This window comes from Nannospalax galili, unplaced genomic scaffold (assembly GCF_000622305.1).
Source record: "Nannospalax galili isolate Female #2095 unplaced genomic scaffold, S.galili_v1.0 scaffold365, whole genome shotgun sequence".
Lineage (NCBI taxonomy): Eukaryota > Metazoa > Chordata > Mammalia > Rodentia > Spalacidae > Nannospalax > Nannospalax galili.
In genome coordinates this window covers 1,466,886-1,482,368 of record NW_008353234.1, presented here as the reverse complement: position 1 = coordinate 1,482,368, position 15,483 = coordinate 1,466,886, and the positions used below count along the sequence as shown (strand labels likewise).

The following is a 15,483-nucleotide window of genomic DNA, read 5'->3' as shown; positions in this document are numbered from 1 at the left end:
TTCATGACAAAAATGAATTTAACTTAATATAAGTAAGTTAATGGACTTAAGTTAAACATAATTAAGTTACAATTCTTTGAGATGGTGGGATGCAGTGTTATCCAAGTAAGCCCAATTTAATCCCAATGGTAACTTTAAGATGGAGATTGGAGAGTCAGCATGAGAAAAGGATATGAGAACATTGAAGCAGAATTTAGAGTTCTGCAATAAAGCTGGATTTAAAGAATAAGAAAGAGGCCACAATACAAGGAATATAAGCATGATTTAGAAGCTCCAAAAGACAAGAAAACATTTCTTCTATAGCATCCAGAAGGAATACAATTCTATTGACACCTTGGCTTTAGTCCAATGAAACCCATATTATGTTTCTGATCTCTAAATGATAAAATACATAAATTTATTTTAAGTAATGAAATTTGTGGTAATTTTCTACAGTAGCAACGTAAATCTTATGAGCTTTTAATGTTGTTTGATAGAAGCTGTTTTCTTTCCTTCTTTTCTTCCTTTCTTTCATTTTGTTTTGCTTTTTGACACAGGGTCTGATACAGCCCTGGCTGGTCTCAAACTCATTATGTAAGTCAAGTTGACCTTGAACCTCTAGCCCTCCTGCATCTACATTCACCTCCCAGGTACAAGCTGATGCATTCCTGAAATGCAAAACTATTCGTATTTAGTTTTCATAGAAAAACAATAATACATTTGTGACTAGAACTGCACTGCAGTGCTGGTGTAATAAATAGTTACAAATGTAGAAAGAGTTACATAATTTGAAAATGAGAATAATCTGATGTAACATGTTTAGAAGCATGACAGACAAAACTTACTCTTCCTTAAACAGACTACAAATTGAAATATGGGTGTTAATAATTCTGCTAGTGAGAAGTTGTAAGTGGGACTGTTACAGGAGAAAACATATACCTAAATCATCATGAAAAGACTGCTGCTGGAAATGTGAATTTTAAGAGCACAGCTGTTAAGGAGACAGCCAATAACTCAAACTGGGCAAAAGATTTGAACATGCCCATCAGAAGGAGAATTTACAAGTGATCAATAAGTATATGAAAATACATTAAGCATCATTAGATATAAATAAAATCCGTAATTAAGCCACAGTATATGCATACACATGAATACATGCAGTAAGAAATATGAGCATAATAAGTGATGGCAAGTGTATGGGACAATGTATACACTGGTGACAGAAACATAAATTGATAGATTATCTTTGGAGTCAGATTTAAGATCCAGTAAATTTAACATAAATATGAAATTCCTGTGCAATTCTAGTGCTGTGTATATTTTGAAGAGAAATAAATGCACATATCCACCAAAAATGTTTATAAGAATTTTATAGAAGCTTTTGTTGTTAATAGTTGAAATCCAGGGGAAATTCATCAAAAGGAGAATTGAACCTATATTTTGAACACTCGTACAATGAAATATATAGTTCATCAATAAATAGGGATTAATAAACAACAAGACAGATATATCTGACAGATGTTAAACAAAATGAACAATACATGAAATTTATTTACTATATTATTACATTCATGATATAAAAGAAATGGCAAAATTTATCCATGATAATAGAATTTACCTCCAGGATAAATAGTGATTATGTTAAGAAGCCTTCTGGATGATTGAAAATTCTACATTTTGTCTGAATACCTGTTCTATTTGGTGCATACTTATATAAATAATTAAGATTTGTGAATTTTATTTAAGTTATATCTTGGTTTTCTCAATATATATTTATTGAATTTTTGTGTGTTTCATACAATATATCTTAATCTTATTTAGACCCCCTCCTTTATCTGCAATCCTCCATACCCCCACCCCCAAATTTTATACTTCTATCATGTATGTTAAGGCCTATCTAGTCAAGTTTCTGTACCCAGGTGTCCCTCGGTGTGAGTTCGTTTACTGAAGCCTGGTCAGCCTATTTACCATCACTCCCTTACAGAATACCAACTCTCCCTCACCCAGCAGTGATCAGTTACCAATAGTCCCTCAGCTAAAGTTTGGGGCTTTTTGACTATTTCCCGAGTTTTATGCTGGGTCTTTGTCTGGTTGGGAGTTTGCATGGGTCTTGTGCATACTGTCACTATTTTTGTAAGCTTATATGAGCAAGTTCCCAGCCCCCTGGAAAATTCTGTTTCCTTACGGTTATGCATAACACCTGGCTCTTACAATCTTCCTCCCCTACAAGCCTCTTCCAAAGTGGCCACTGAACCATGGTAGAGATTTAATACGGGAGTCTCATCCAGGGAAATGACTCTGCAGTCTCTTATACTCTATAGTTTGGCTAGTTGTGGCTTTCTGTGTTAATTGCCCTCTGTTGCATGAGGAAGTTTCACTGGTGAGTATTGAGAGATAACATTAATATTCTCTCTACCCCTTGTTCTGCTATGTTCCGTGATTTTAAGCTCCCACTATTTCCATGAACTGGAGCTTGGTTCCCAATGGTGAGACACAGTTTCAAATTCCTCTAGTGGTAGGTTGATAGTGGAGCAGAGTGGAGGATAGAGGACTTCTCAGTGTTGGGCAGCAGTTTCAGCCTTCTCTGATTGGCTGCATTCTTCACAATATGCTCACCGGAGGTCCCAGGTTGTTCACAGCACAGGCTTTGCCTCTGTGTTAGACTTAAGCTGGGAAGGTTTCTGTCAGTTGCAGATTCTAGTTTTGGGAAGACTGATTTGCAAAAATGGATTTCCCACCTCCATTGATGGACAGCTATAGTTTTGAATCCACAGGTGTCCAGAGCACCCAGACCTTGATGTTGGACCTTTCCCGCTCCCAGGCATCAAGAGGTTTTTCCATCATTTTTCTATTACTCTTCTACAGCCTCAATGTACCTTCACTTGTCCCCTGCAGGGAATGTAAAACACCTCATTGAACTTCTAGAGATAAAGCCACAGTCTGGAAAATTAAAAATGAAAAATTTTTACTCTGAATATGTAGCAAAAGAAGATGTGAGGGTAAGGTAGGAGTTAAAAATATCCTAAGAAAATGTAGAGCTCCAGTCTACATTTAGGGACTCCAAGATCGGAAAATGTAAACCAAGACTGAGTGTCCATTACTTTCCAGTTGAAATACAACCAGACAACTTGTTATTCCATATACAATATATCTTCATTTGGCCAGTTTTCAAGGTACAACCAAAACATTACAAACCTTTCTGAAAATCTTTTCCTCAAAAACATAATCTGCAAATATCATCCTAAGAAATCTTATTCTTAAGAACTTCTGTCTTAGAATTGTGAGACAGGGTCCTTCACAGCACTGATTCTGAGAGTATTAGTCCTAGAAACTACACTCCTAGGCTGTTGTTCAGAGTATTGCTCCTGGAAACATTTATCTTAGGAGTTTTATCCACATGGATATTGCCCCCAGGGGTACTGATGTACAGAATAATCTAGTGAGCATTCTTCCTAGTATTGTTGATTGATTAGGCTTGCCAGATGAAACATATGATTACTGGTTAAATAAGAGTTTTTTGCAAACAACGTTTCTGAAACCAGACTTTAATCTACATAGCAATAGTAGACGTAACTTCCTAGTAATGTCTCTGATGTTTACCTTGTTCTGCAGAAATAAAAACTTCCAGGCTGGAGAGATGGCTCAGAAGTTAAGAAAACCTGTGGGGACATAAAAATAGTTAAGTCACAAATACATTTAATATCAGGGATTCTGATTAACAGGGACCACAGTGGAGCCCGGGAATGCAGGCTTTCAGAAATAAAAATCACCCAAATGAACTGTCAAGTTTAAGAGTTACTAAACTCTTATCATAAAGTGTAGTACAGTGGCTGAAGGCATAACTAAGTGGTAGAATAGTTGACAAGTGTGTGCAAAGCCCTAAGTTCATCTCCATCAACACACACACACACACACACACACACACACACACACATACACACACACTATGGGACATATAAATTGCTCAGCCAAATTACAGTCTTCTCTTTTTATTTTTATTTACTAAGAAAAGGGACAAATGTATTTAATAGCAGGCATGGCAGTAACAGCAAAACCACTTGCCCAGCCTTCACTTTTTAGATAGTTCTAAGGAAGATTCTACACGATACTTCAGTTTTGCCCATGCTATTGTAGTAACTCTTTACATATTTAAAGACGTGTTAACTTCCACTTCCTACATCACTACTAATTCCTTGATGGGAAGTACTCTACCTTTTTCTCAGTAGGCCACAAAATAGTAAGTAGTTCAGTCATCTTTGCCCAATAACATAGTTGTTCAAAAATTCTTTCTCTAATTGTAATCTTTAATATCTTACCTCAATGATACATTTAGAGAAATAGTTGTATCTTCATTTTTAATATATTCTATTTTATTCATCCAAATTTCTAATTTTCTTCACTTACATAACACCTTAATCAGAATCATGGGCTCATAGAAAATCTAATCTGTATTGTATCTTGAGGTTCAATGCCTTTATATGTTTAGAAACAGGAATTACCCAAGTGGCAGCATTTGGGTTGGACTTTCTCCTTGAAGGACCAGTAGGAAGCTTAAAAGACTGAGCAGTGTTGCTGACTAAAACAGAGGAAAAAGGACAGTAATAATGAAAAACGTGAAGTGTTCAAAATAATAGGAGAGAGGAAAAAAATAGAGTGCTAAAAAAGAACTGTGAAATAGAAGAACCAAGTTCTGCATTAGAATAGATGACAGTTCTATGAATTTTTTTTTCCTTCTTCCCCATTCCAAGTCATTATTAGGTTAGTCTCAGATTGCTAAAGAACCAATGCACATGCTACAAGAAGTTTTAAGTCACCTAGCTGAATTGTCAAGGTTGTCATGTCCCTAAATATATGAACTGTTTATTTAGCATATGGTTACTGGGATCATTGTATTACTTCTTTGGCTCCCTCCTCCTTAACTTTTTAAAAATTAAAATGTCTGAGCTTTCTCTTGAATCTCTATTGTAGTCTCCCAATTTTAACACTGTATTCACACTTTTAAAAATAAGAAAACTAATCAGGGAAATTTTAAAAACTTACTTGCATAGGCCATACTCCATCAGCCCCAACACTCTCCTTAGTAAAGCACAAAGACGGACTTGTGAGAGCCGTGGCAAAAATGGCAGATAACATGACTATTTTCTATTCCAGCTCCTTCTCACTGTTCTAAGGAGCTCATCCCCAACAACCCATCCTCCCTCCTATCAGTGTCCTTCAGATTATAAAAGAGAATCCCCTTCTCCTGGAAAGATTACTGGACCTTCCTCAATTACATATCAACTGGAGGCCAGAATCAAGTTGATGAGAGAAAGGAACTGGTAAGGTTTATTCCAGTGTAACCAATGGGTCATAAACACCTCCCTTCTAACAGATTTATTCCCCTAAAAACAATAAAGACTAAGATAGCCCTTTTATTTGCTGTGAAAATCCTCACCTTTTCTTGCAATATAACCCTAGAAGAAAGGAGAGCTGAGGAGGAACCCTGCTGCATATCAAAGCCATGTGAAATGTTAAAAGGGTCTGTAGCTCCAACATGACAGATAAGACCTCAAATCCCTAGACAAAGTTAGAAGCTGTTTTCTAAGAACTGGACAAAAAGAAAGCATCAACGTTCGAAAAAAGTTAATTTTATGCAGTCTTCTCAGATCTCTTGACTGGACGTGGGTTGAAGTGTCAGACTGATTAAATGAGGAAATACCTGGAAGGGAAAAACTGGTGTCCCAGTCGAGAATGTACCTTCTTCCCACCAGGGGGGTCACATAGTGATGAACAGTGTGAAATTAAATTTCTCAACTTCTGGAAAATTTAATGGATAGTACCATTTTACAGCTCATGAAGCTGAAGTACTGAGTAAATGTGACCTGTTACCAGACAGTAAACATGAAAACAAATGTCAAGTTCTCCTAAATCTATAACAACTGCACTGTGTTCTATGATGAGGAAGCCAGCTGTAGGTTCAATTTTCAAATATACTTTCTGTCTGTCTTAATATTCTTCTCTATAAAATCAGGAAGTATCTCAGAGAATCTTGGGGTTGGGGAGTGTATTAAAATTCCTCTAGCTGGAGAGATGGCTCAGAAGTTAAGAGCACTGGTTGATCTTGCAGAGGACCCAGGTTTGATTCCAGCAATCACATGGCAGCTAACAACTATCCATAACTCCAGTTCCAGGGGATCTGACACCCTCTTCCAAACTCCACAGGCATTGCATGACATGGGTATTCTTACACACATGCAAGCACTACACTCATATGTGTAAAATAAAAGTAATAAATATTTTTAAAATTCCTCTAGTTTGAGAATTGTATAGGAAAGAGCTCACTAAACTGATGGTAGTAGACCCTGGAGTTTAGAATATATTTTTATTTGTTTTAAAAAATAAGATTTCTGCATAGAAAAGGATCAACAGAGCTAAGAGTCAATTTATAGAATTATAGAAATATTTGCCACCTATACATCTGACATGGAATTAATCCATTATATAAAGAGCAGAAACAACTCAACAGAAAAACATGATTTTATAACTGAGTAAAGGATCTGACTAGATTTTAATCAAAAGATGACACATATGCAAATAATGTTTATATGAAAAGTACACCACATGATTAATTATCATGGAGATGCAAATTAAAAGCACAGTGAGATATACCTCACTTCTCTTAGGAATATCTATTAACTAATAGATAAAAGATAGTAGGGCGTGTCTTTAATCCCAGTAGTCAGGAGGTAGAGACAGGTGAGTTCAAGGTCAACCTGGCCAATATAGTGAGTTCCAGCCAGCCAAGTTTAGACAGTGAGACCCTGACTCAAAAATAGGAACATGGCTATGAAAGATAACAAATTAAGCCAAGAATATATTGAAAAAAAACTGTAATCTGTATTCCTACCAATAGTGTATAATGGTTTCTTGTTCTTTATATCCTTCCCAGTATGTTGTTATTGTTTTTATACTTCTAATTGGGTATTATGACATCTTAGTTTTGATTTGCATTTCCTCATTGCTAACGATGTTGAGCTTTTCTTCTTTCTAAAAAAATAATTATAGTTATGCAAGTAGGCCAGAAGAGGGTGTCAGATTTCCTGAGCCTAGATTTATTTATGCTCTTAACCACTGAGCCACCTCTCCATGTCTGAGCGGAGCATTTTAAACATATTTCTTGACTATTTTAATCTCTTATTTTTTGAACTGAATATTCATGTCATTTGCACATTACTTAATTTTATTATTTTCTTTCATTATTAATTTTTTAGTTCTTTATACATTCTGAATAGTAATCATTTCTCAGACAGTAGTTGTCAAGTATTTTCCCTATTCTGTAGGTTGTGCATTCAATTTTTTGTTTCTTGTGCTATATAGGAGCTATATGGGAGCTTTTTAGTTAAATACAATCACATTTGTCTTTTTTTTTTTTGCTTTTTAAGTCATATGCAAAAAAAATTGTTACCTAGATTTAGCTTGTAGTATTTTCCCTGCTTTCTTCTAGTAGTTCCACAGTTTGAGTCTTCTGTTTAGTTCTTTGATCTATTTTGAGTTGATTATATTTTGCAAATGGTGAGAAATAAAGATCCAGTTACACTTTTCTTGGTATGAATATCCACTTTCCCAAGCATTATCTATTGAAGAGGCTTTCTTAGTTGGCTAAACATGTGCAGGTTTAACTCTCTGATTTGTTTTCTGTCCCATTGGTCTGTGTATTAGCTACTTTTTGTACTGCTGTGACCAAATAGCTAGCAATAAGCTGCTAAAGAGAGGAGAGATTTATTTTGGTTTGTGTTTTAAAGGATGCCAAAAACAGACATTGTAGGAAAGAGAACCTGTTCAATAAATGATGTTGGGGAGAGTGGATATTCATACCCATAAAATTTAAACTAGTTCTCCATTTCTAACCATTTACAAAACTAGAAGTTGAATGGCTTCACTGTGGTAATTCCTCACCTCTTCTCTCTTGGCAGAACAAGATGGTATGTGGATCTGGGCTGGACTGCAAACCTCAAGGCACACCCCAAATTAGTCACTTCCTACAGCTAGACTTCAGTTCTAAAAGATTCTGCAACCTCACAAAACAGTGCTGAGGATCAACAGTTCAAACAAAAAATAGCCTGTAAGGCACATTTTACAACCAAGCCAAATATTCCATGTGGCCATTTTATGCTGGTTACAGGCAACTTTAGTTACTATAACTCTGTAATATATGTGTGTTCAAGTGTTGTGATGCCTCCAGCTTTGTTCTTTTTGCTCAATATCGCTATTTCTGTTCTTTCATATGAATTTTATTATTGGTTTTTCTAGTTCTGTGAAGTATGTCATTAGTATTTTGGTGAGAATTGCAATGAACCTATGAATTAGACATTTAATATTAATTCTTCAGGTACCTGAACATAGGAGTTCTTTCCATTCATTTGTTTCCTCTTTAATTTCATTTTTTCAGAGACTTATAGTTATCATTATTAGTCTTTCACTTAGATGATTTCTTAACAAAAATAACCATTCTTTAGAATGTACATTTTGATTTCCTAACAAGCCTTTTAATCTCATATGATTATACAGAACTACTATAAAGATGCAATGAGAGGGGCTGGAGAGATGATTCAGTGGTTAAGAGCACTGGCTGCTCTTACAGAAGACCTGAGTTCGGTTCTCAGCACCCACATGGCAGCTAACAGCTGTCAGTAACTCCAGCTCCAGGAGATCCAATGCCCTCTTCCCACTTCTGCAGGTGTTGTATGACACAAATGTACATACATACGTGCATGCAGAGTACTCACACACATAAAATGAAAATAAATGAATTATCTTAAAAATATTCAATGAGATTATACATGGTTCTTTGAAAATTACAAAGTGACACATGAATCTGAGACATTGTTATTATGATTATGTTAATATAATTGATTATTATTTGTAATTATTAAGGCAATATTTAAATCATAAAGTCATGATTACTGTTATGATCAATATTATTCTTGAAAGTTGTTGATAAATCATCATTATTGATGTAGAGATATAACTCAGTGGTACAGCACTTGCCTAGCATGTGCAAGACTGTAAATTCAATCCTCAGTACTATAAACGTAGTGGGGAGGGAGAAAGGAAGGAAGGGACGGAGAGAGGGAGGGAGGGAGGGAGGAAGACTTGTTTCTTTACATGCTTTAATTGCACGTAAAACATTACTCTCCAAGTAGCTTTATCCTTAACTTATACTTTAAAAATATTTTATTTATTATTTTTATTTAATGTGTATGAGTATATTGCCTACAAGTATGTAAGTGCACCCACGTCATGCAATGCCCACGGAGGTCAGAGAAGAGCATTGGATCCCCTGGAACTGGAGTTACAGACAGTTGTTACCCACTATGTGGGTGCTGGGAATCAAACCCAGATCGTCTGCGAGAGCAGCCAGCACTCTTAACTGCTGAGCCATCTCTCCAGCCCATTAGTGTATACTTTTTCAGGACGTAAAATGTTTATTCATTCAGCATGTATTTTTCTTTCAGAAGACCCAAGTTTGGATCTCAGTGCCCACATTGGGTGGCTCACATATTCTTGTAATTTCAACTCCAGGGAGAATACAATACCTTCTACTGGCCTCTATGGGCACTGTATTCATATGCTTTTACCCACACACAGACACACACACACACGCATAATTTTTTCAGAAATTTTTCATGAGCGTGATGGTTAATCTTGATTGTCACCTTGAAAGGGTTAAGAATTACCTAGGAGACACTCTTCTGGACATGCCTGTTAGGATTTTCCCTGAGGAGAGAAGATTCACCCAAATAAGGGGGGCACATCATGCACTGGGGTCCTGGACTGAACAAAAAAAAAGATAAAGGAGAAAGTGAGCTGATCACCTGCATTCATTTCTCCTTCCTTGCTCTGGATACAAGGTGCCTAGCTGTCTCATGCTTCTGACATCATGATGTGCCACCATGTCAACCCAACATGATGGACTGTGAGCCAAAATAAATCCTTTTCTTAAAAAAAAGTTGATGTTTTCTTTAAGTAAGAATAGTAGGTCCGTCCTACAAATTATTTCCTATTTCTACTCACATACACACATGTAGATATTTGCACATGAAATGCCATAGTCCATTTTCCATTATTAATATTAATATGACAGACTGGGTAATTTATAAAGAGAGGTTTACTTTGGGTCACAATTTTGGTCCAAGGTCAAGGGGCCACATTTGGTGGTTGGCCTCATCTTATTAAAGTCCTGAGGTGGTTGGTGCAGATCATCACCTGGAAGAGACAAGGAGTGCCCAAGAAACTAGCTAAACTGGCTTTCACCACAGACCCACTCTAGAGTTAATGTATTGACTCATTAACCTACACATGAATGAATTAATACACCCATAGGGAGTGAGTCCAATCACCTTCTAAAGATCTACATGACCCCACCTCAATATCTCATGATGGAGAGTAAATATTTTTTAAATTTATGTATGGGTATGTATGTATCCCTGTGAGTGTATGTGCACATGCATGTGCAGGTCTGCATGCCTGTGAATGTACAGAGGCCAGAAAAAGACACGGGAGCTGGAGTTATAGGCATTTGCACATAGCTTGCTATGTGAAGCCTAGTTCACATGATGGATCATCAAATACTCTTAACTACTGAGTCATCTTCCCAGCCCCTTCACGTATTTTGTTTGGCTGTTTGCTTTTGAGACACAGTCTCACTATGTAGCTCTAGCTGGCATGGAACCCACTATGTAGAACAATCTATCCTGGAACTCAGAGATCCACCCACCTGTGCCTCCTGAGTGCTAAGGTTAAAGGTGTGAGCCACCACACCCAGCCGTGTATTTATTTTTACCTCTCATCATTGCATCTCAGTATGTAAAAACTTAAATAGTAAATGTAAGATAGCTAATCTAGTAAAATTTGCATATAGTTAATAACTACCTAGTTTTAATATACTAGTTTTTATTGGGCTAGAGAAATGGCTCAGCCATTAAGGGCACTTGCTGCTCTAGTAGAAAATCTGGATTCAATTCCCAGAACCCACATGACAGTTCACAACAGCCTGTATCCATAGTTCCAGGAAATGTGAGTCCCTCCTTTGGCCTCTGTGAGCACCAGGCACCCATGTGGTACACATGCACAGACATACATATGGGCACTCACACAAATACATTAAATAAAAATAAAATAAATCTTTAAAACCAGTTACTGAGGCTGGTGAAATGAATCAGCAGTTAAGAGCACTGACTGCTCTTGCAGAGGACCCAGGTTCAGTCCCCAACAACCACATGGTGGCCAGCAATCATCCATAACTCCAGTCCCAGGGGATCTGATTATGCCTTCATGGACATTACACAACATGGGTGCAGTTACATGCATGCAGGCAAAACACTCATACACATAAAATAAAAACAAATAACATTTTTCAGAAAAAGTTATTAACATGATTCTTAGAAAGTTCCATTAAACTTAGGTAGACATGTCCTCTACAATGTATAATTTATATGTTATTTTCTTTCTTCTCAGGTGCACTATATCTCCAGAGTACTTAAAAATTAGTCAGATGCTTTTATTTCAGTTATAGCTATATGATTATTCATATATATGTATATATATATTTGAATGAGCATATCTTCCAAATACTACCAGCTCATATTTATTTCAAATTTATTCCTACTAAGCAAACATTAGGAAATGATAGGAGGAAAGCAAAATTAATTCTTTCCAAGTGTCCATGATTTAGAAATATTCTTTCTTTTGACAGAAAACTAATAACTATTCTTTTATTCATACTCATGATAATTAGTGTTTAATAGAAATACTAAAACTACAATATTTAAGATTTGTAAAATGGAAAAAACACCTTGGATATTAGTCTACTATACAAATGGACATCTTTTGGGTTTTTTTTTTTTTCCGAGTAGCCTCAGCTGGCCTGGAACTTGCTATAAAGACCAGGCTGGCCCTCATCTTACATAGATCCGCCTGTCTTTGCCTCCCAAGTTCTGGCATTAAAGGTATATGCCACCACACCCAGCTATAAATGAACATCTTTAAAACCATGGTCCAAGTTTTTCACTTCATCCAAAGATCTACCAAATCTGACATTTCCAGAAACACCAAACTTTGATGTAAGTGGCAAATGCTCATGTAAGTGACTACACAGAATTTTGTGCACTTCTTTTGGTTTATAATTGTCATAATTATGCTAAGAAGAACAATTTGACAAGAAAGGTTAAGATTCAAACTGAGTTATTACTCTGGATTTCTGATCTAGGGCAAGTTTTAAACAAAAAAAATGATAGGTAATGATGAATTAACAACACTGAATCAGAACCTAGCAATATTTCTCCTTCATAAAACAATTTGCTATTTTTAAATTGTCTTCTCATATATGAATAAAAACTTTGCTGATACTACAATATCAGTTTGTGTTAAGAAGATTTGTGCAAACATCCATAAAACACCAACTGGTTACAGCTAAAAGTACCAGCTGAGAACTGTCCTGAAAGTGTGCATATTCTACTGCCAAACCTTGGAATCTCCTAGGATTTACACAGAAATGGTCATATGCCTGCCCTGGTTTTTGAACAGGGCTTGGAATCACTGTGATCTTTCTTCACACTGATAAGAATCACCACACAGTTCCTTCATTTCCCACAGTTTGTTTATCTCCTGTGGCAAGTACTGAGAGCATAACAGCATTCCTATCTCTCGGGTCTCTTCACACAGTCAAGGGCTATCCTGTTGTCATTTAGGACCTCCAACTGCCGTCTAAATACCCATGATTACATTTTCCTCCTGATAGGTCTTCAAACTCTCTGGGTTGCCTCCCAGTCAGCAGACAAGGTTCCTGGAACTGACATATTCTGGACCTCCTACAAAGGCAAGGTAAGCCAAACTGGGATACTCTGGCCCCTACCATTTTCCATGCTGTCTACCACCCAATTCAACATGATATTTCTCTACCAGAAATTAGACCCATTCAGATTTTTTTTGCAATTCTATTGACAACAGCTTCTAAGTCTATGTCACAAGCCTCATCTGTCTTCAGCAACAAACTAAAGCTGGTAGTTTCCACAATCCATCTATAGAAGTTCAATAATTTTGCAGGATCATTTCAGTGTCAACATCCACAAAGACAATCCCATTGAAGGTGCTTCTCTCGTCCTTCTTCACCAAGGCATCTTTCTGATGGAGACTCCTTATATAATCTGTAAGTCTTTAAAACTGTGGATGAAAGTTGCAGTGGAAAGAGTACTGCATTCTTGAATAATATGAATAAAACCACCTGCATCTCCTTCCACATCTTCATGAATTCATAAGGCAATGTATCCTCTCCTGCTGTAGGGACTCAGCGAACTCCCCTTCCATCATTCACTGTCACTTTGTGAAGATTTCTTGACAGGGGCTGTGGAGGTGTTAGTTCTCCCACACTATTGCATCCTCAAAGCTCTGTGGCAAGATGAACAGCAAGTCAGACTATACCACAATGAGGACCTGTACATCACAGCTTGGGAGACTGAAGGGAACAATGAAGAGGGCTTCTTCCTATTCTTCTTTTTAAATTTCTTTTATTTTTAATTAGCATATACATTATTAGATTTCATTATGGAATTTGATAAGACTTGACTGTAATGTTCCTCTGAAAACCTACCACACTGGCATCACACAGGCCTCTGAAACTGACAATCAGGACTGAGTACAGAACCTCACACTGACAAATTCGGAGCTCTAATGAAATGTCTTTAGAAAGCCTGAAGGCCTTATTTTCCTGATGTAAAATGGAATTGGTGGTGTTGAATAGTCTGCAGGAGTACAGATTCTCCCTGACTTCCAGAGGCACTTCACAGCCACGAGACCCTATAAGTGACTTTCACAAGCACATGTTGACTCAATGCAAGATAGTGTATCAAATGCTTGCCCCAGTTGTTTCTTAGCCCATTTCGAAGTGTGTGGTTGTTGCATGCTGACAACACTCCAGCTACTATTATATATCACAGTAACTAGATTTGCACTGAGAAAGCGAAGCTGATGGATCTGGTGGGCCTGCTGGAAGTGCTGCCAGAGGGCAGCAAGCACAGGGAAGCCAGACGTGCAGTGACTCTGGAGCACTCAACTGTGAAGCAACATAGGCACAAAGCCAGTTTCACGTTGGTCTCCAGGGCAAGCTCCAACTCACATCCCAGTAAAGAGCGCCAGCTCTCCAGTGAGCACCTAGACGCCCACTCTGGGCAGTGGAGCTGCTGTTGCACGTTTGCAGAGGTGCACACACCAGTATTGACATCTTAACTTTTTTCAATCCATGAATACATTATTATCTCCATATTTATTTATGTCATTTGGATTTATTTAAGCAATATTTTGTAGTTTTCAGGGTGCACTCTTTGTATATCTTTGAGTTTAATGAGGTCTTAAAGGCAAAAACGGGTTTCTCTGAAGCAAAAGAAATTTCCCCTGTGGAGTACAGTGCCAGCGTCTGAACTGTGACACCAATTTGGACACTCTTCTAAATTTGTTCTGGATTTTGTAGAATTTACCAATCTCAGTGGTAAAGAAGGCAATAGAGAGACCATGGCAAAATGCGGTAATATAGATATGCAAAATGATGCCTTAGTCAAATATTAATAAAAGCAAGTTATGGACTACTATGTATTTGATACCTTAAAGCATCTTTTCAAAAGTAGGGATATTGACTTTTTCTCCTGAGTGGACTTGGAAACGTTAGGAAAAAAAATGATGAACCCAGAGCTATTTGGTCATTTTTTTTCCATTTACTGAACTAGCATTTTATTGTTTTCATAGCATATCATCAAAAAAAGCAAATTCATATTGTTGAACCAGGGGAGCATAGAATGGAAAAAATCATGTCTGGGCTACTATATGATATTGCTTATTTGTTTTGTTTTGTTTTGTTTTTCTGTTTCTTCTTCTTTGATGTTTAATTAAATCCATGCCCACTCCTTCCCCTCCAACATTCCCCCCTCTGAAGAGGTAACCCTAAAATCTTTTAAGGATTAGATACAATGCTCCCAAATACATTTGACATTTTGGGCCTTTGGAACAGAATATGTTGCTAAGAGGCCCAAGGACATTGTGAGTTTTAGCCAAGAAACTGGCTACATTTCTTTCAGGTCTTTTTACTGTAACTACCTAGCCAATTCCTACTTCCTATTCTTATCACACCATCCTCTGAAGAGGTAACCCAAATTGCCAATAGGGAATCAGGATGCAGACTCCTCTGGCTTCTTCCATGCTGAACAGGGACACAGGGTGAGGCTATTGAAGTACCCCTTCAGTGGGTCTATCTAAAAGACTCCCAAATTGCATAATTCTTACCTCGAGGGGGGAAAAGAAAGTCTTTGAATTGTGAATAGGAGATGTGAAGGAGAAGTAAAGGCAAGAGTAATTAGCATTACAAGTTCTAGATAGGGAACTAGAAAAAAAGTCAGAACAGGGCAATTTTCAAATGTTTTTACGAGAGTCCATTGCAGTTTCTTGACAAGGGCTTCCAAAAGCATCCTTCTATTAGGA

General features: G+C 37.1%; 1 pseudogene; it reads right to left on the bottom strand.

The window, feature by feature from the left end:
• Window positions 1-12,914: 12,914 nt before the first annotated feature.
• LOC103747945 lies at window positions 12,915-14,236 on the bottom strand (annotated as a pseudogene).
• Window positions 14,237-15,483: the final 1,247 nt, after the last annotated feature.